The 20,726-nt window shown below is 39.9% G+C and overlaps 1 long non-coding RNA gene and 1 pseudogene across 1 annotated transcript; one reads left to right on the top strand and one right to left on the bottom strand.

Moving 5' to 3' along the window:
* Positions 1 to 5,394: 5,394 nt before the first annotated feature.
* Positions 5,395 to 6,794, bottom strand: LOC126627973 (uncharacterized; annotated as a pseudogene).
* A 9,601-nt stretch (positions 6,795 to 16,395) lies between these two features.
* Positions 16,396 to 17,322, top strand: LOC126627978 (uncharacterized). The gene is made up of 2 exons (XR_007625200.1): positions 16,396 to 17,120; positions 17,256 to 17,322. It is a non-coding gene; the product is annotated as an uncharacterized LOC126627978 (long non-coding RNA).
* The last annotated feature ends 3,404 nt before the right edge of the window (positions 17,323 to 20,726 follow it).

Genomic DNA, 20,726 nt, shown 5'->3' with positions numbered 1-20,726 from the left:
TAAAAGACTCGGTCCCCTCCTATGACCCATGCCAGTTGCCAATCTAGGGAAGGTACGACAGGTCCCGGAGGAACATGAAGGTACATGGGACTCTGAGGTATTCCGATAGACTCGCCCTAGAAGTCAGTACGACGAGTCCAAGGAAAAATCACAGCCCTTCCTCAAACTTTCCTACTTCCAAGAGGCAATGGAGACTTACAAAAGAAAATCACAGTGGTACATGACTCCACTCAGGACCCTCTTGTCCTACGGCTCATTGAGGAAGTAAACAAGTTGAAAGCCAAACGTCAAGCCGAGATACCTGACTGGAACCAACCCAGGCCTGGCCCTCTCACAAGAGGGATCCTCGACACCCCCTTCAAGCAAAGACAAAACAAAAGCTTGGTTTACAACTCTATATTGGAAGGGAAGACCCAATTGAACACCTTAACCTCTTTGAGTCTACCATGGCATATCGGATGCACACCGATGAAGAGCGATGTCTTCTCTTCCCCTCTACCCTCTCTGGTGGAGCTCTAAACTGGTATTGCCGTCTTCCACCTGAGACAGTAGACTCATTTGAGGAATTGAGGAAACTGTTTGTCTCTTAACACATATTCCAAACCGATCGCTTGCATTCTGCAGATGACTTGTACACTATTCGCCAAAAGCCAGACGAATCATTACAAGAGTATGCTGGTCGTTTCAACCATGAGTATTCTCGCTGCGCTAAGGCAGATGACAAGACCACCCTCAAGGCCTTCACGACAGGCCTACATGATTGTTTCTTCAAGTACATGATCAATGCCAACACTTGGAAAACTTACTCTGAGGTGATGGCACAGGCTTACAACCATGCCTCCGCCGAGGCACAGACATATCAAGGGAAACCCCCCACAGCCACCCCTTATCAGCAAGTAGAGAGTGGAAGCTAGATCCAACCAAATGAGAAGACCTCAACCTTCCAAAAGGCAGCGGTGCCTCGACCTGGTCATACGAGGACATGCCAGGCATCTCTCCTGATATCATCTGTCATCGCTTAAGTATTGACCCCAAAGCCAAGCTAGTGAGACAGAAGCGAATATCTTATGACGCTGAACAATACGAGGCAATGAAGGCAGAAGTTGAAAAACTCAAAGGCATAGGCTTCGTTTGCGAAGTCAATTATCCAACGTGGGTAGCAAATAGGGGTGGGTTCGGTTTAAATCGGTTCGGTTTTTTGCCAAAACCGAAACCAAACGGAAATTTCGGTTTGGTTCGGTTCGGTTCTTTTTTTTTCGGTTTTTTTCGGTTCGGTTTTTTTTCGGTTCGGTTTTTTCCGATTCGGTTTCGGTTTTTTGTTTTTGTTTTTTTTTCAAAAAATGAAAAACATTGAAATTTTAAATTTTAACATATCCAACACAATCATAACATAAGCATTCTAATTAGAATCAAAGACAATGAAAATAAACATTTAAAATTGAACTAAAATCATCAATCAAGTATTCCAAAGTCCAAACTAACAACCTCACAACACAAAAATCGTACAAATGACTTAGAAAAGTTAAATTGTATGATGTTGTTCAAAGATCAAGGTTGTTTGCTTGTAACTGCATGTTGACAACTTGATTAGTAAAAGTAATGCGTGGGTGGATTTATTTAGTGTGTGTTAGATTTTTTTCCATCACAAATTGCCCAAGTAATCTACCCGAAATAAATGTTTATGGATTCTGTTACATGTTATATGAGAGTAGATTTGGAAAAAAAAGCTAGGGCAGAAGTAGGCAGTGCTATGGAGATGGATGTAGGTACTTCTGGAGGAGGTTTGGTTCCGGAACCTTATATGGGGGATAAATAATAGGTTAGGGTTTAGAGTTTTTATAGGCCTTTTTTAAATATTTTGAGCTTAAAGTTTGGCAACACATTGGGTTTAGCACATTTTAACTTACAAATTGGGTTTAGAAAATAATACCCAAAACAAATAATTAAATAAAAAAATTAATTTAATTAATTCGGTTCGGTTCGGTTTGGTTCGGTTTCTAGATCACTAAAACCGAACCGAACCAAAAGAATTTGGTTTGGTTCGGTTTTTTCAATTTGGTTCGGTTTTTTCGTTCGGTTTGGTTTTTTCGGTTTGGTTCGGTTTGGTTTTCGGTTTTTTTCGGTTTTCGATTTTTTGAACCCACCCCTAGTAGCAATTGTTGTCTTTGTAAAGAAGAATCCGACCAAGGAAAGTCTCCTGCTCCAAAAGGTCTTGTGGAGAATGTGTGTCGATTACATCGACCTAAACAAAAGATGCCCGAATGATAGTTTTCCTCTTCCTCTCATAGACAGACTTATAGACTCTACAGCATGGTGTGAACTTGTGAGCTTCATGGATGCTTACTCAAGATACAACCAAATCCTTATGAACCCTCCGGACCAAGAACACACAGCCTTCACTACTGATAAATGACTATATTGCTATAAAGTCATGCCTTTTGGCCTAAAGAATGCAGGAGCGACTTATCAGAGACTGGTCAATTCAATGTTCGCCGAACAGATTGAGAAGAGCATGGAAGTTTACGTTGATGATATGCTAGTCAAGAGTAAACATGCTGACCAACACATCACCAACCTATCTGAAACTTTCACCATTCTGAAGAGGTATCGAATGAGGTTGAACCCCAACAAATGTGCCTTCGGCATAGGCTCTGGCAAATCCTTAAGTTTCATGATAAGCCAACGAGGCATTGAGGCTAATCCCGAGAAGATCAAAGCAATCATCGACATGAAGGAACCGGTAACTTCAAAAGACATCCAGAGCCTTACTGGCAAGGTGGCAGCCTTAACTAGGTTCATCTCTAAGGCCACAGACAGATGTGCTCATTTCTTCAAAGCACTTAAGGGAAGTAAGAAGTACATTAGATGGACTGATGAATATGCTAAGGCATTCAAGAACGTCAAAAACTACATGAGTAAAGCCCCTTTACTCTCCAAACCTGAGGTTGGTGACACTCTCATTATCTATCTGTTGGTATCGGCTTCAGCAGTAAGTTCCGTTCTCATTCGAAATGATGGTAATGTCGAACGGCCTGTCTACTACGCTAGCAAGGCCTTACAAGATGCAGAGACACGATACTCCAACATTGAGAAATTGGCTCTAGCATTGCTTATGTCTGCTCGAAAACTTCGCCCTTACTTCCAAGCACACTCCATCATCGTACTGACCAATATCTTCTTCGACAGATGCTCCAAAGTCCTAACACTTCCGGGCGAATGATCAAATGGGCGATAACATTAGGTGAGTTTGACATCTCTTACCAACCAAAGCCAGCTAAGAAGGGCCAAGCAGTGACAGACTTCATCGCCGACTTCACATATCCTGTTGACATTGTTTCTACACCTAAAGAAGTGGTTTCATTACCCTCTGAAGCTTAGAAAATAGAACCAACAACCCCAGCATGGAGTCTATAGGTTGATGGCTCGTCCAACCAACAGGATTGTGGAGCAGGACTAATCTTTACGACCCCTGACGAAGTGGTGATAGAGTATGCTATTCGTTTCAAATTCAAGGCGTCGAACAATGAGGCCGAATATGAATCCCCAGGCTTACGTTTGGCCAAACACCTTGGGGTTAAACGAATTGATATCTTCAGTGATTCCCAATTGGTGGTTAACCAGGTCACCAACAACTTTGATGCTAAGGATAGCTCTATGGCAGCATATCTGGCACAAACACAATTTTTGCTCCAGCACTTCCACTACCAGATCACCCAAATTCCTCGAGCGACAAACAGTCATGCAGATGCTTTGGGTCGCCTCGCCTCAACGGTGGAAGACAAGATTGGGAGAAAAATTCAAGTCGAATTGTTGGCAGCACCAAGCACCATGGCTGTGGAAGTGTGCAACTTACAACAAAGGGATAGTTGGATTACCCCGATTTATAGATTCCTTGCTCATGGCACCCTTCCAAATGACAAAGTCTAAGCCAAGTAGATTCGATACAAGGTTACCCGTTACTTGATCATTAATGACCAACTCTACAAACGGGGTTTTAACCTACCATACCTAAGATGCCTTATGCCCGCAGAGGCGGAAACTGTTCTTCGGGAAATACATGAAGGAGTTTGCGGAGATCATGCTGGATCTCGATCCCTAGCACACAAGGCTTTTCGCCAAGGATATTACTGGCCAACACTCTATCAAGATGCCATCAGAATATCTCGCTCATGTGATAAGTGTCAACGCTACGCAACTATTCCTTACTCCCCCCCAAGCTGCTCACTCCCATGATCAGCCTTTGGCTCTTCGCCCAATGGGGACTTGATTTGATCGGCCTAATGCCTGCAAGGAAAGGCAAGGTCCGCTATACAATCGTTGCAGTTGACTACTTCACAAAGTGGGCCGAAGTAGAACCCTTGGCAACCATTACTGAGGCAAAAATCAAAGACTTCGTATGGAATAACATCCTTTGTAGATTCGGCATTCATAATGTGATAGTCACTAACAACGAGCGACAATTCGACAACAATAAGTTCAAGATGTTCTGCTCTAAGTTCAACATTAACTTATGTTTTGCCTCCCCAGCTCATCCTCAGTCTAATGGACAAGTTGAAGCCATCAACAAAATAATCAAGCGAACTTTGAAAACCAGCTTGGACAAGGCTAAAGGTTGTTGGCCAGAATTTGTAACCCAAGTTCTTTGGTCATACTGCACTTCGTATCGGACATCAACAAGAGAAACCCCATTCTCACTTGCCTTTAGTACAAAGGCAGTTGTCCCAGTTGAGCTTGAGCAAGCAACGTTTCGAGTCCAGAACTACGTGCAAAGTGAAAATGACAAACAACTTACCCTCAACTTAAATCTAGTCGAGGAACACAGAAACCAGGCTCACTTGAGGAACGTCACCTACAAGCAGCGCATCTTCAACTACTATGACTCCAGGGTCAAACCTCGTTCTTTCAAAGTGGGGGACTGGGTATTGAAGAAAAGATTACTCTACGACAGAGTCCCGAGTGAAGGAACACTTAGTCCAAACTGGGATGGACCGTTTGAAGTTGTTGGCATCAGTCGCCTTGACTCCTACAAGCTTAGAAGCTCTAATGGCAAAACCCTTAGCCATACATGGAACGCTGATCACTTGAAGTACTATTACAAGTAAATTCACATTGTACAAGTGTTAAGCTTCAGCCGTTCGACATCCTATGTAACGAAGACTATTTGGCATGAATTCAATAAAGAGGTGATTTAGACAACTCGGTCCTAATCCTCTTACATTCCTAGCAATGAAACACTCGAGTTCAAAGGTTCAACATGAATGCTTCCAACAAGAAATCAAGTCTAAGTATATGTCAACAAGATTATACAAATAAACAAACAGTACTGGACAAAACTAGTACATCCAAGTTATGGCTTATATTTAAACAAAGGATTTGCTCAAACATAGCCAGGCATTCATCAATGATAGTGCAAATACTTGGTAATTAACAACAAACTAGTACATCCAGAGTACATGGCACATGTCACACAAACAACAAACTAGTACATCCAGAGCACATGGCACATGCCACACAAACAACAAACTAGTACATCCAGAGTACATGGCACATGCTACACAAACAACAAGCTCGTACATCCAGAGTACATGCAGAAAAAGAGGGCACTACGAGTCATCCTCATCTGAGGCCGAACCACTGACAATATCACTTTGTGTTTCAACCCCATCGTCATCACCACATTCTTTAGCATCTCCAGGACCATCCTCACTTTCCTGAGACTCCTCACTGATACTAGCCTCATTATCAGAGTCATCATCACTATTAGGATCAACTGCGAGGACGAAGGCTTCACCCTTTTGTCGATACTCATCCATCTCATCATGGTACTTTCAGATAATGCTTCCATTGTCGTAACATTTAAGGACGACCATCCATTTTCTTTTCTCAAAATTAGCCGCTCGGATGCAATGAGGTCTAAAAGCATAGTGAAAGGCCTGGGAACCTAAGAACTCCTGCACAGCAGCATCCCTCTCAGTTAAGATACTCATCTTCAGCCTAGAAACCTCAACCAAGGCACTATCCAACTCCTTTTTAACCTTGGAAACCTCAAGGATGGTTGTCTCCAACTGTTCCTTAGTCGCTTCCAATTGTTTCTTGAGCCTCACGTTCTCACCATTCCGCCTGTTCAAACTCTCAAAGTTTTCATCCTTAAGGCGGATGGCATCAGCAAAAAATTTGCTCATTTTTCTGGCGTCATTCACAAGCTGCTTATTCTCTTTAAACTTTACCTTGTACAGCTCGACTTCTCGTAATATGTCATCGTACTCGATCATGACCTACATGACAGGATAATCGTCACTACCAGGAAAAAGAAGGGAGAAAGCAAAGAAATGACAAAGTAACACTTACATAAGAAGATAGCCTCATCATCCGGTCACGATCTGATTCGTTCTCATCTAGCGGCTTGCCAAGCTTATCAACAGTGGATCGACGTCCTGCCAGGCAATTATTGACATACCTAAAACTACTTGGTTGCATGGTAACCTTCAAGTCCTTCCAATGAATGCTGCCAACCTCTTCATTGTACTTTCTCTTACGGCTACAGCTAGGGCCACCTTCTTGGTCAATAGACTCCATGGTTGGAGGAAATATGGGATTGATGGTAGGAAGAGGAGGCAACAGTCGTCTCTCCTCCTTTGCAACTATGGTAGCAGCACACCCAATGGCCTCAGCTTCAGCCTTCTTTGAGGCAGCAACCTTGGGGACTTCCTCTTGCGACTTAGGTTTAGGGGTTGGCCTCACCCGGTGCTTACGACTACCTTGTGAAACAAAATGTCGTCTACGGGAACTAACATGGGTGCTTTCCCTTTCTTGGCGTTAGTCTCTTCTTTCTTGCCCACTTTCTCCACTGAACAAGAAAAATCAAAGTAAGGAATGCAACTTTGTAAAAGAAAGAGAGGGCGAAATGAATGACATAACTTACTTGCTCGTCTCTGGCATTTTGACACTAGGGGCTGGAAACCTTACTTTCAAAATAACGGTGGTAGCTTGCCCAAATGTCTATCCTCTTTGGGCACCTCAACACCTTCTCTATGTCAACCAGCTCCCGTCCAAACAGCTTGATGGTCCCTCGCGTCACTGCACGAAGAAAAAATGTTAGAAGCAAGAGAAAATCACAACAAATAGCAAATAATGCAAACAATGGATACATTACAACCTATAGTCTGGAAGTGAGTAGGAACACGTCACTCAGGCGTGACACCTTTAGCACACTCCCAATCATTATAAAGAAAGCACCAACGGTTTTTCCAAGTGCAGTACGCCTTTTTCTTACTAAAACCAATACGCTCTCTCTCACTCCGACATGCACACTCGGCATACCCAATGGATGCTTTCACCGAGCGCATCTTATAGCAGTAGTGCCATTGATGAAAGGAAGGCTCACCTAACCCACATTCCATCCAAATAATATAAAACCCGATCAAGGTATCCCAAAAATCAGGGTAGAGTTACCCAGGCGCATATCCAATGAAAGACAGCATCCGTTGCAACCACGGGTGCAAAGGCAGCTTCACCCCTAAAGTCAATAATATCTGGGTATAGAACATAACATGACCCTTGGGTGGTTCAGAAGACAATTCTTCATGATGCACCAAACGCATTCCTACACTACGGGGGATACTACATGACTGCCTTAGGGCCTCAAGTTGCTTTTCGGCTATCTAACAAGTCTTGCACTAAATGGTCTACTGTGAACTTAGAGCGAAATATGGGTATGGCATCACAAACAACCCTCTCACCCACTGACATTAAGGAGGAAGAACCAATATTGACTAAGGCTTGGCAATTGCGAGGATCACCAAATCTCGAATTTTTTGTACAAGACTCCAACAAATGCCCTGAAGACTCCAACATTGCAAGCTCAAACCTAGAGTTAGAGTTAGGGGAGCCCCCATCACTAGGACTTCCAAACTCTGACATCTACAACAAACATAAACAAACTCTATCACCACATGAAAGATCGAAACATAAGGAAGTTCCTAGGACGTGGAGAAAATCTCAATCAATTCATTATGTTCTCAACCAAATACATGAACATTCAAACAATTCAACAAGAATGAAAGCATGTGATCTAGTGGAGAAGATTACCAACCTGAAGATGGTGCAAAGCAATGCCGGAATCCCTCTCAACTATAAGAGCATTTTATCTCCAAAAATCACTACAAAATGAGCAAATGAAAACAATGAAAAGAGTGAAAACTTCTCATTCTTATAGGGTTCAACATGGCCAAAGAAATTCAAAATTCAAAATTCAAACCATGAGAAAACCCCACATGGAAGGTCTTCAAACTTCCACACAAGCTAGAGAGTTTTCAAATTTCAAACTTGCAGCACCCCCTCTCCCCCTCAAAAAAAAAAAAGGAAGAGGTGAACACATTAGCTTCATCAATTTATGGTGCCAACAAGAGCTTTATCAAATGAGTTCAACCACAATTCTCAAAAGCTTCACACACTCTTGATCAAGACAGTGTGAAGCAAAACCAATTTATGGTGCCAACAAGAGCTTCATCAATGGAGGGCAACCACAATTCTCAAAAAGCTTCACACACTCTTGATCAAGACAGTGTGAAGCAAAACCAATTTATGGTGCCAACAAGAACTTCATCAATGGAGGGCAACCACAATTCTCAAAAGCTTCACACACTCTTGATCAAGACAGTGTGAAGCAAAACCAATTTATGGTGCCAACAAAAGCTTCATCAAAGGAGTTCAACCACAACTCTTAAAAGCTTCACGCACTCTTGATCAAGACAATATGAAGCAAAACCAATTTATGGTGCCAACAAAAGCTTCATCAATTAAAGGAAACTACAATTCTCAAAAGTTTCACACACTATTAATCAAGACAGTGTGAAACAAAACCAATTTATGGTGCCAACAAGAGCTTCATCAATGGAAGACAAACACAACTCTCAAAAGCTTCACACACTCTTGATCAAGATAGTGTGAAGCAAAATCAATTCATGGTGCCCAACAAAGCTTCAACCTTAAAGCTTCACCTACAAAGCTTCAACATAAAAGCTTCATCAATGGAGGACAACTACAAATTCTCAAAAGTTTCACACGATCTTGATCAAGATAGTGTGAAGCAAAATCAATTCATGGTACCCAACAAAAGCTTCAACTCCAAAGCTTCACCTACAAAGCTTCAACTCCAAAGCTTCACCTACAAAAGCTTCAACTCTAAAGCTTCACCCACAAAAGCTTCAACACAAAAGCTTCACCCATAAAAGCTTAACCCACAAAAGCTTGACCCACAAAAGCTTGACCTATAAAAGCTTGACCCACAAAAGCTTGACCCACAAAAGCTTGACCCACAAAAGCTTGACCCACAAAAGCTTAACCTACAAAGCTTCAACACAAAAGCTTCACTTACAAAAGCTTCACACTATCTTGATCAAGATAGTGTGAAGCAAAATCAATTCATGGTGCCCAACAAAGCTTCAACCTTAAAGCTTCACCTACAAAGCTTCAACACCAAAGCTTCACCTACAAAGCTTAAAAAATATATATATATTCTTCTTTTTTTCGGAAATCCAAAAATTCAAAAATTCAAAAATTCGAAAAAATAAATAAATAAAAATTCGAAAATTCGAAAGAAAAAAAAATTCAAAAAAAAAAAATTGCCTAGGCCTCATCTTCTTTGGGCCTAACAACTGTCATAACAAATATATATGAAGGAGGAGTTTTGGGCTACCACTTAGAAAGGAAATGCCTCATTCGTCAACTCCCTCGACCAGAGACTTGGGGGACTCCTACCATATGCTACTGCACCTTGATACTCAGAAGTCTCATGACCATTCAACGACTTGGATTTTCAAGTCTCCAACCAAGAAGTTTTCCTCACTCGGGAAATTAAGGGATCACTACCTCAACATACATGATTCACTCTCAAAGCTTCAACATACAAGCTTCAACAAAAGAAAAAATTCAAAGAACTTAGTGAAGAAGGCCTTGGTGTTTTTAACACAATACGTTGAAATGAAGTAAAGCTTGTTTATTGATATCTTCGATAAGTTACAAATATGTACATATACATGAATCAAAATAAACAAACAAGAGGGAGCCTTCACAAAGGTTGCTCATAAGCAGTCTCAACAGTCGGCAGAGTCCCAGAAAAAGTAGGCACCGGAGGGTGATCATTTGTAGCCTCAGTACTGGGCAGAACCCCAGAAGAAGGAGGCACCGAAGGTTGATCATTTGGAGCTTTGTTACGCGGTACAGCCCCAGAAGACGAAGGCAATAAATGCCTTTGGAACAAACTCACAAAGCTCTGACGATCAAGCAAAATCTGACCATCAGATTCTTGCAACTGGTCAAGCTTCCTCTTCATGTTTATAGCATAGTCATGTGCGAGCCTGTGCAACTGTTTATTCTCATGCTTGAGCCCTCTGATCTCCTATTTGAGACTTATCACTTCAGCCGCCAATGATTCACTTGGCAGGTTCGAGTAAATAGGCATTGGGCCATATTAGACACAGAACCTGCATACTGAACATTGAGAGCCAGAGAATCCTTAACAGCCAACTCATCAGACCATTTGGAAAGTAGTATGTTATCTTTGGGAGTGAGAATGTTCCTAGCCACCACTGCAGCTGTCATATCATTCTTCATCACGGAGTTCCCAATGGTTAGAGGACCAGTAGGGGATTGATCGGATCATATTTATATATATTTTTACTTCAAATTCACTCGTCTTTTCTTAGTTAGTTCCTTATATTTTTGAGCTATTTACGTTATTTTTGTGTTTATAGGATTTGTTATGCAAAGAAAATAAAAATAGAACAAGTGAAATTTTATGTAATAAATTCGTCAAAACTGTCTTTGTAGATCAGCTTTTAAATCAAATTAAAAAAAAATATATATAATAATGATAAGTCATGATGATGTTTGAAACATCATCATGATGGTTTTGTTTTGTAGAAGAAAAGAAATGAACGGATGGAGAAGAAGAAAATAAAGGAATAAAAAAAGAAAAGGAATAAAAAAATAGATGAAAGAAGAATAAAGGGGAGAGTCCAGCTGGAGGAATTGGAGAAGCTGTCTTTGCAGCAGAAAGCAGGAGACAGCTAAGAAAGAAATAAAATAAAAAGAAAGACAGTAGCACGCGGGGAGAGGATAGACAGCGTGGAGAGGGCACTGACAGAAAATAGAAAAAAAAAAGAAATAAGGGGCGGTCTTGGGGGGTCTTGGAGCGGGGTGGACAGAGGGGCTGCCCTTTGGGCAGCTCGCAGACACGACAGAAGCGGAAAGAGGAGAGCAGAGGCTGCCATTTGGCAGTTTGAGCCTTGACTGACCAGAACCCAAGGCTGCCCTTGGCAGCGCAGAAATATAAGAGAGAGAGAAAGGGGTAGCTGGAGAGAAGGCTGCCTTTGGGCAGGTCAGCACTCAAAATAAAGGACTGGTCAGCACGGGGGGGGGGGGGAGAACGTGAACAACCAGAGGCTGCCCTTGCAGCCTGGAGCTCAGAAAATGGCAGCGCACGGACGAACAGACAGTTCTCTCCTCTCGGTTAAATCTTTCCAACTTATGTTTTTCTTTCGGTTTAATCTTTCCAAACTCCTATTTTATTTTTGTTTTAATAATGTGTAATTAATTTTATTTTGGCTAGAGGTTAATTCGAAACCATAAATATATTTGTAATATGAATTGATTACCTTCGGTTGTGATTTCATAAGTTGTGATTTCAATTTACTTATCCGTTCGTATAAAAACTGATTTGTGTATGTTGGTTGAGAGTGCACGCTTAATTTACATGCATGAATTTGATGCTAGAATATAAGTGAATTTCACCTAATCGTTATGAACTTATTTTCACAAGTAGTAAAGGTTGCTAGTCACAATCACGTTAAGTAAATTCTTGGCAAGAGTATCATGCTTTTCATAGTTACGAATGTCTCGTCAATGCTTATAGTTTTCACAAAGTTTAATGATCTTTGATTGTATCGCTATTGTGCTTTTCACGTAGGGGACTTTTGAAGAATGTTTTGAATTGTTGTATGCGTTTTTCCGTCCAATTCAATAACTTAAGGAAAACTTGAAGATTAAAAAAGTGCTGTTCACGGTTAATCTGGAGTATTGAGATTCACAATTTATTGAAAGAACAACTGAAAATCAATTTAGGTTGCATATGTGTCATGTGTGGAGAAGAACCCTCTAGCTAGTCCGTCATTTATCCTTTCACCTTAATTTCATGTTTTTGTCAATTCTGTAATTTAATTAAGTTTAATTTACTTTTCATCAAAACCAAACACCCATCCATTATTAAATTATATTATTTATTTAGTTTTCTTTATTGTTAGTCTTTTAATTTAATTTCCGTCCATTTCAGTTCCTAGTGTTTAATTTAATTGTTTTCATTATTTTGAGTCATTTTAAGTGTGTTTCGAGTTATTAGAGTTTTTAGCCTAGTTTTGTGTCCTTGAGTCTTATTTAATATTTTTAAGTTAATTTAATAGATTAGCAATCCCTCCTAATCCCCGGCCTAGAACGATACCCTACTTACATCTATACTACAATTGTCAAAAAGAGGGTTTAATTTTGTGTGTTAACTTATTTTTCACATCAAATTTTGGCGCCGTTGCCGGGGATTAGCAACTTTGCTAATCCTTTTATTTTTGTTTTTGTTTATGTTTATATTGGTGTTTGTGTATTTTACTTTTGATATTTGATTTATTTTTCTTTCTTTGATTTTAGGTTCAAATGGAGCCGAGGGAAATTTAAAGGAAAGATGCGTCCGGCTAAAGACGTTAAATCAAGCGCTTCTTGGGAGGCAACCCAAGCATTCAACGAAGGGAGACTTTGGAATCACTAACCCAATCAGCTTTGCATTCTTCCACCCTTATCTTTATTGCTTTCATTTTGTTTTGTTTAGTTAGTTGTGTTATTTGGTTGATTTCTATGAGTTTGTGTTATTTAGTTTAAGTGTGGGGGAAGGTTAACCAAAGTCTCTTTACATTAATTTACATTTATAAAAAATAAAAAAAAATAATAAAAAAAAAGATAAAATTTAAAATTAATGATAAAAAAAAAAAAAAACAATTAAAAAATCAAAAAAAAAAAAAAACATAAAATTAAAAAAAAAAAAAAAAATTAAAATTAAAATTTTACAATGATGTAAACTAATAGTATTCATTGGTCGGGTGGTGCTTCAGTAGTAGGCGGGGCTTTAGCAGTCGGCGGGGCCACAGAAGTAGGAGGCAGCAGAGGTTGATCAGTTGGAGCTTCACTACGCGGTGCCGCTCCAGAAGACGAAGGCAGATGTTGTTGGAACAAACCCACAAACCTCCGATGATCAAGTAAAATTTGACCATCGGTGTCCTGCATCTGGTCAATCTTCCTCTTCATGCTGGTGGCATAGCTGTGTGCGAGCTTGTGCAATTCCTTATTCTCATGCTTGAGCCCTTTAATCTCTTGCTTGAGACTCTGTATTTCAGCCACCAAGGATTCAACGTGACGGGTTCGGGCATATAGGCGTTGGGCCATGTTGGATACGGAACCCGCACACTGCACACTGAGAGCCAGAGACTCCTTGACCGCCAATTCATCAGACCGCCTTGCGAGCAGTCTGTTATCTCTGGGAGTGACAAGGTTTCGGGCCACCACCGCAGCGGTCATGTCATTTTTCATCATCGAATCCCCCACGGTAAGGGGACCGGTAGGGGATATGAAGGATGGCCGCCATATGTTGTCTGGTGAAGGCGGAGCTGCCTCTTCACCAATGTTCAAGTCAAAACGACGATCAGAAGGGCCAGACATTTTTCAGAGGTGGTAAAGAAAGAAGAGAGTCGGAATGATCAAGATTAAACAAGTGCAAGAAGGGAGTGTTTACAGGAGGGTACTCAAGTGTGTTGTGGAACAAAATTAACGCCTCTATAAAAAGAAGAAATCAAAGAGGCGCTCCTCAGAGAAGCGTCCTCTCGTAAATCGAAGAGTCGGGGCTCCTTTCTCAAAAGCCGGATTCTTTTCTCAAAAGAGGCGTTTCATTTCTTAAAGGCTGGGCTTGCTCAGAAACCACGAGCCGAACCCCGGATTTCAAAAGATCAATTTGTCCAGACGTGTCGTCACTTGTCACACGCAAATTGCTTTGCGGAAATCTCGGGCAATTTGTCGAAGCACCAATTCAGAAATCGAAGAGGGAAATTCAACAGTCAAAGACACGCTAGCTTTCTCAAAAGCTGGGCTTCAACCCACGGGAAAATCTTCTTTTCCAGATTTATCCGCACGTGTCACATGCTACCTCTACAATCGACGATGCTCAGAGCTCGAAGCGCCGATTACAGATATCAATGAGGAATCAGCTTTGCGGAAATTACGGGCAGCTTTGTCAGAAAGCGCGTAATTTGTATTCTTCACCCATCCACCGGCTGCCGACACTAAGTGAGAGAACAGTTCCGGTTGTGAAGACAAGTCCTATAAGTTTCTACCTTCGCCTTCCACAGCAAAAGCACACTCTCTCAGCACACCCTCTCAACACCTCTTCATCTCCGAAAATGCATTCCCAAAGAATCCTCTCGAGTCACTCTGTGTTCCTCATTCCTTGGGATACTCCTGCGAACAACCCATTCAAAGCAAAAGTATTTCATATCATAAAGGTTGAAAGCAAGAGTATCTCATATCATGCTTTCTCCATGTCCTTCTCCTTGTCTTTGTTTTCCGACAAGGAGAAAGAGAGCAATCAGCCAGCATTTGGTATCAATCTTCCGATCTGGAGCCAACTGCCTGGAACCCCTTCCTGATTGCTTACCTAGCCTTGCTCTCGAGTACTCATCTTCATCATTTTATGCTTTCTCTTCGTCTACCACATCTGCCTGGGGGACAGTAAGGGAAGTGAAAATGATACCTCGAAGCATGTGGAGACAATTCAGCTAGGGACAAGGAGAAAGAAAGCAAGAGGTGGGCACTTGGAAAGATTGAAGAAAGAAATAAGGACCAACACCTTTCCCTCGTGCCTGCCCGTTGTGCAGAAGAAACAAGCAGAGAAGAATGCAGCTTGCACAATCATCCCAGCGGAAGGAGTCCGAACTGAGGAACTAGAGAAGCTGCCACATCTGCTTGGAGAACAAATAAGGAACTGCAACATAACCAAAGAGCAAAGCTTCGCCGTACAATATCATAAAATCATCACTTGCAAGTGAAAAGCTAAGTGTCACCCTGTTCAAGAGGAAAGCTGTGGAAAGTCAACAAGCACGACCAATGATTACTTATTAGTTTTATTCATTATCTTTTATCGTAATTTTCAATTTTTCGTTTGCAATTTTTTTTTAATTAATTTTCTTGCGTTACTTAACTGAATTATTTCTTTTCTTTGCAGGAACTTTTGGTTATTTCCACCCTTGAAGTTGATTGCAGAATTTTAGCTTGGGGGTCATCGCTTGATTTTACTGCAAATTAGGGAAGTTTTCAGTCCAATTGCGTTATTTTGTTTCTTATTATTTATTTATTTTATTTTATTTTTTCATTTGCATTATAGTGTTTTCTGACATTGGGGACAATGTCAAGTTTAAGTGTGGGGGTAGAAATCTCTAGAATTTCATTTGTTTCTGTGTTGTGTTTCTGTGTTGTTGCTTTTTGTTTTCTTTAAAAAAAAAAAAAAAAAAAAAAAAAAAAAAAAAATCGGAAAATTTAAAAATCCAAAAATATTGTCTTGTTTTCCTTATTGTTTTGAATTAGATTTTTGTTAGTTTCCCGACCCAATGATATAATTGAATAAAATTTGAACCATGATCATCAAGAACTTAGTTAACATGTGTTTTGTGAAATTCCTAATTCTTTTGTTAGTTTTGTACATGTTTGATCATCTTTGAAAAACCAAATGCACATAGCCTTGTTGATGTGAAACTAAAGCATAACGTAAAGCTTCATATGTGAATTTAGTGACCATATACATCCTATGTGAGTTTTTGAGCCTATTGAAAGTGTGTGCATTTTTCATACACTCCTATTCTTTCATGTGTGCTGAACTTATGTGAGATGCATCTCTAGAACTTGCGTAACGATCTTTCGAAATGTTTGTCATTGATTACATGAACTTGGAAATGATAGAGGCATTAGGTTTACCACCATGGCCCAAATAACCATGTTTCCCAACAGAAAAATGATATCATTAGATTGCCAATTTGAGCCGTGTTTGTTGAGCCTTTTATTTCTTATCACCAGATATGTCTACCCTTATACCTGAAATATTTTTCCTTACCCTTTCCAAGCGAGCAATGCGAGATTGTCTTATGAGAAATGTTTGTGAAGTACTTTAAAGGTGTTTGGCAAAAGAATAAGTGTGGGGGTATTTCATGTTTGTGAAAAAAAAAAAAAAAAAAAAAAAAAAAAAAGAAAATAAAAAGAAAAGTGAAAGATTTTATAAAAAGAAAATAAAAATTTTTTAAAGTTTCAGTTTAAGGGTGTGATTGGAGGTGCTAGAAGAATTGCTGGAGAGCTTGAGTTCTTATAAATCTAAAGAAAAGAATCGCTTTCAATGTAGATTGGAACTTGTGTTTTCCTATTCTTTCGTTTCAATAACCCTATCCCTAAACCTCATTACATCCAATAAAAGTCCTCTTGATTTAAGTTTTGCAATTATGATTGTGGAGATGAGATCTTTATGCAAGCTTATGGTAGAAATTTCACATTTGATTCTTTGAGCGAAACACATTAAAACTAAACACATGTGTGATTGAGTGAATATTCAGTGAGAAGGTCGCTAGTTTGCATATGATGATTTTAAAAATAAAAACTTGAAATTGCATTAGCATGGCTATCTCACACACTACACTTCAAGGATGATTCAAAGATTACTGCTAATATTTGAATAAGGAAGATGAACTTGGATTAGTTTGTTGGTGTTAGCTATGGTTCTTGATGATTTGTTTTCTCGAATGAAATTCTATGAAGGTCACATAGGGGGAAACTAATGTTTTTCATGTTAGTTTTTTCTCATGTTTTCTTTGTTTTGCTCGAGGACTAGCAAAAGCTAAGTATGGGGGTATTTGATCGGATCATATTTATATATATTTTTACTTCAAATTCACTCGTCTTTTCTTAGTTAGTTCCTTATATTTTTGAGCTATTTACGTTATTTTTGTGTTTATAGGATTTGTTATGCAAAGAAAATAAAAATAGAACAAGTGAAATTTTATGTAATAAATTCGTCAAAACTGTCTTTGTAGATCAGCTTTTAAATCAAATTAAAAAAAAATATATATAATAATGATAAGTCATGATGATGTTTGAAACATCATCATGATGGTTTTGTTTTGTAGAAGAAAAGAAATGAACGGATGGAGAAGAAGAAAATAAAGGAATAAAAAAAGAAAAGGAATAAAAAAATAGATGAAAGAAGAATAAAGGGGAGAGTCCAGCTGGAGGAATTGGAGAAGCTGTCTTTGCAGCAGAAAGCAGGAGACAGCTAAGAAAGAAATAAAATAAAAAGAAAGACAGCAGCACGCGGGGAGAGGATAGACAGCGTGGAGAGGGCACTGACAGAAAATAGAAAAAAAAAAGAAATAAGGGGCGGTCTTGGGGGGTCTTGGAGCGGGGTGGACAGAGGGGCTGCCCTTTGGGCAGCTCGCAGACACGACAGAAGCGGAAAGAGGAGAGCAGAGGCTGCCATTTGGCAGTTTGAGCCTTGACTGACCAGAACCCAAGGCTGCCCTTGGCAGCGCAGAAATATAAGAGAGAGAGAAAGGGGTAGCTGGAGAGAAGGCTGCCTTTGGGCAGGTCAGCACTCAAAATAAAGGACTGGTCAGCACGGGGGGGGGGGGGGAGAACGTGAACAACCAGAGGCTGCCCTTGCAGCCTGGAGCTCAGAAAATGGCAGCGCACGGACGAACAGACAGTTCTCTCCTCTCGGTTAAATCTTTCCAACTTATGTTTTTCTTTCGGTTTAATCTTTCCAAACTCCTATTTTATTTTTGTTTTAATAATGTGTAATTAATTTTATTTTGGCTAGAGGTTAATTCGAAACCATAAATATATTTGTAATATGAATTGATTACCTTCGGTTGTGATTTCATAAGTTGTGATTTCAATTTACTTATCCGTTCGTATAAAAACTGATTTGTGTATGTTGGTTGAGAGTGCACGCTTAATTTACATGCATGAATTTGATGCTAGAATATAAGTGAATTTCACCTAATCGTTATGAACTTATTTTCACAAGTAGTAAAGGTTGCTAGTCACAATCACGTTAAGTAAATTCTTGGCAAGAGTATCATGCTTTTCATAGTTACGAATGTCTCGTCAATGCTTATAGTTTTCACAAAGTTTAATGATCTTTGATTGTATCGCTATTGTGCTTTTCACGTAGGGGACTTTTGAAGAATGTTTTGAATTGTTGTATGCGTTTTTCCGTCCAATTCAATAACTTAAGGAAAACTTGAAGATTAAAAAAGTGCTGTTCACGGTTAATCTGGAGTATTGAGATTCACAATTTATTGAAAGAACAACTGAAAATCAATTTAGGTTGCATATGTGTCATGTGTGGAGAAGAACCCTCTAGCTAGTCCGTCATTTATCCTTTCACCTTAATTTCATGTTTTTGTCAATTCTGTAATTTAATTAAGTTTAATTTACTTTTCATCAAAACCAAACACCCATCCATTATTAAATTATATTATTTATTTAGTTTTCTTTATTGTTAGTCTTTTAATTTAATTTCCGTCCATTTCAGTTCCTAGTGTTTAATTTAATTGTTTTCATTATTTTGAGTCATTTTAAGTGTGTTTCGAGTTATTAGAGTTTTTAGCCTAGTTTTGTGTCCTTGAGTCTTATTTAATATTTTTAAGTTAATTTAATAGATTAGCAATCCCTCCTAATCCCCGGCCTAGAACGATACCCTACTTACATCTATACTACAATTGTCAAAAAGAGGGTTTAATTTTGTGTGTTAACTTATTTTTCACATCAGGGATAAGAAGGATGGGTGCCATATGTTGTCTTAAGAAGGCATAACTGCCTCTTCACCAAAGTTCAAGTTAAAACGACGGTCGGATGGGCCAGACATTCTAAAAAAATGATGAAGGAGAAATGAGGTGCAATAAATCTCTAAAGTAAAGGGAAAATTCCTACAAGCAATAACTCTCTTAATGTACTTCTTGCACACAATTGGTGCCCTTATAAAAGAAAGAGCAACAGGGCCGTTGGTTCAAGAATCGAACAGGCACCACTCTCCGGATTTCGAAGAGACACCACTTTCCACATGCAAAATAGCTCATCACGTACCACAAATAACTTTGCCAAAGATCTCTGACAAAGTTTAGACACATAAATTTTGAAGGTCCAGCTACCCTACTATTACCCACAAGGGTAAAGGAACAGCACCACTATTTGATAACTAGAAAGTCCCAATGTGTGGCAACCTCCGTGCTCCGTGGCAAGGCAGACTGGCAAAAATGCCCAACCTTTACTCACATTCGAGAAAACACTCCCAGCATTATTACTTGCTCAAAAATCGAAGAGGCACCATTCTTCAAATCTCGAGAGCCAGACTCCCAACAGGATTACTTTCTCAAAAATCGAAGAGGCACCGCTCTTCGAATCTCAAGAGCCAAACTCCCAACAGGATTGCTTTCTCAAAAATCGAAGAGGCACCGTTCTCCGAATCTTGAGAGCCAGATCCCCGATAGGATTGCTTTTTTGAAAACTAAATAGGCATCGCTATTCGAACTTCGAGAATCAGATTTCCTTGGATAAAGCTTGTCTGCAATCTTCACACGCAATATCAGCTTTCCAGATACCGCATACCACTTTTTCAAAGCGCTCTAACAAAGTTAAAACATGTGAAGCTTACAGCTCCCACAACATTGCTATGACCAAGAAGGGTAAAGGAATAGCATTATTACTTGCTCAAAAATCGAAGAGGCACCACCCTCTGAATCTCAATAGCCAGACTCCCAACAAGATTACTTTCTCAAAAATCGAAGAGGCATCGCTTTTCGAATCTCAAGAGCCAGACTCCCAACAGGATTGCTTTCTCAAAAATCGAAGAGGCATCGTTCTCCGAATCTCGAGAGCCAAATCCTCGACAGGATTGCTTCTTCGAAAACCAAAGAGGCATCGCTCTCCGAACTTCGAGAATCAGATTTCCTTGGATAAAGCTTGTCTGCAATCTTCACACGCAACATCAGCTTTCCAGATACCGCATACCACTTTTTCAAACTCTGACAAAGTTAAAACACGTGAAGCTTACAGCTCCCACTACATTGCTACGACCAAGAAGGGTAAAGGAATATCATTACTACTTGTTGTTAGGGAGAGTCCTATATACGTCGACCTCCATCCTCCACGGACAAGCAAACCTGCAAAAATGCTCAACATTTCCTCATATCTGAGAGGGCACTCCCAACGAAGCCTCTCGAAATACTCAGTTTTCTTCCCCCCTAATAATACCTATGCAAACTAGCCACACTAGAGCAAGAGTATCTCATATCATCAGGGTCAAAAGCAAGAGTATCCCATATCATGTTTTTTCCCTATCTTTTCCTTTACCCTTATTCTTACCTGTAAGACAAAGAGAAAGAGAACAATCAGTCAGCACTTGGAATTAAGCTTCCAGTTAGGAACTGACTGCCTGGAATCCCTTGCCTGACTACTACTTGGCATTGCTCTCGAGTACTCATCTTCAACATCTTATGCTTCCAAAAAAGATACCACATCTGCCTGAGGAACAGATAGGGCAAGTGAGAAGGATACAAGGAAGCATGTGGAAACAAGTGCAACAGAACACATGCCGA

Source organism: Malus sylvestris, chromosome 7 (genome assembly GCF_916048215.2).
Source record: "Malus sylvestris chromosome 7, drMalSylv7.2, whole genome shotgun sequence".
Taxonomy (NCBI): Eukaryota; Viridiplantae; Streptophyta; class Magnoliopsida; order Rosales; family Rosaceae; genus Malus; species Malus sylvestris.
The sequence above is the reverse complement of the archived record's forward strand: the minus strand, read 5'-3'. Positions and strand labels throughout refer to the sequence as shown.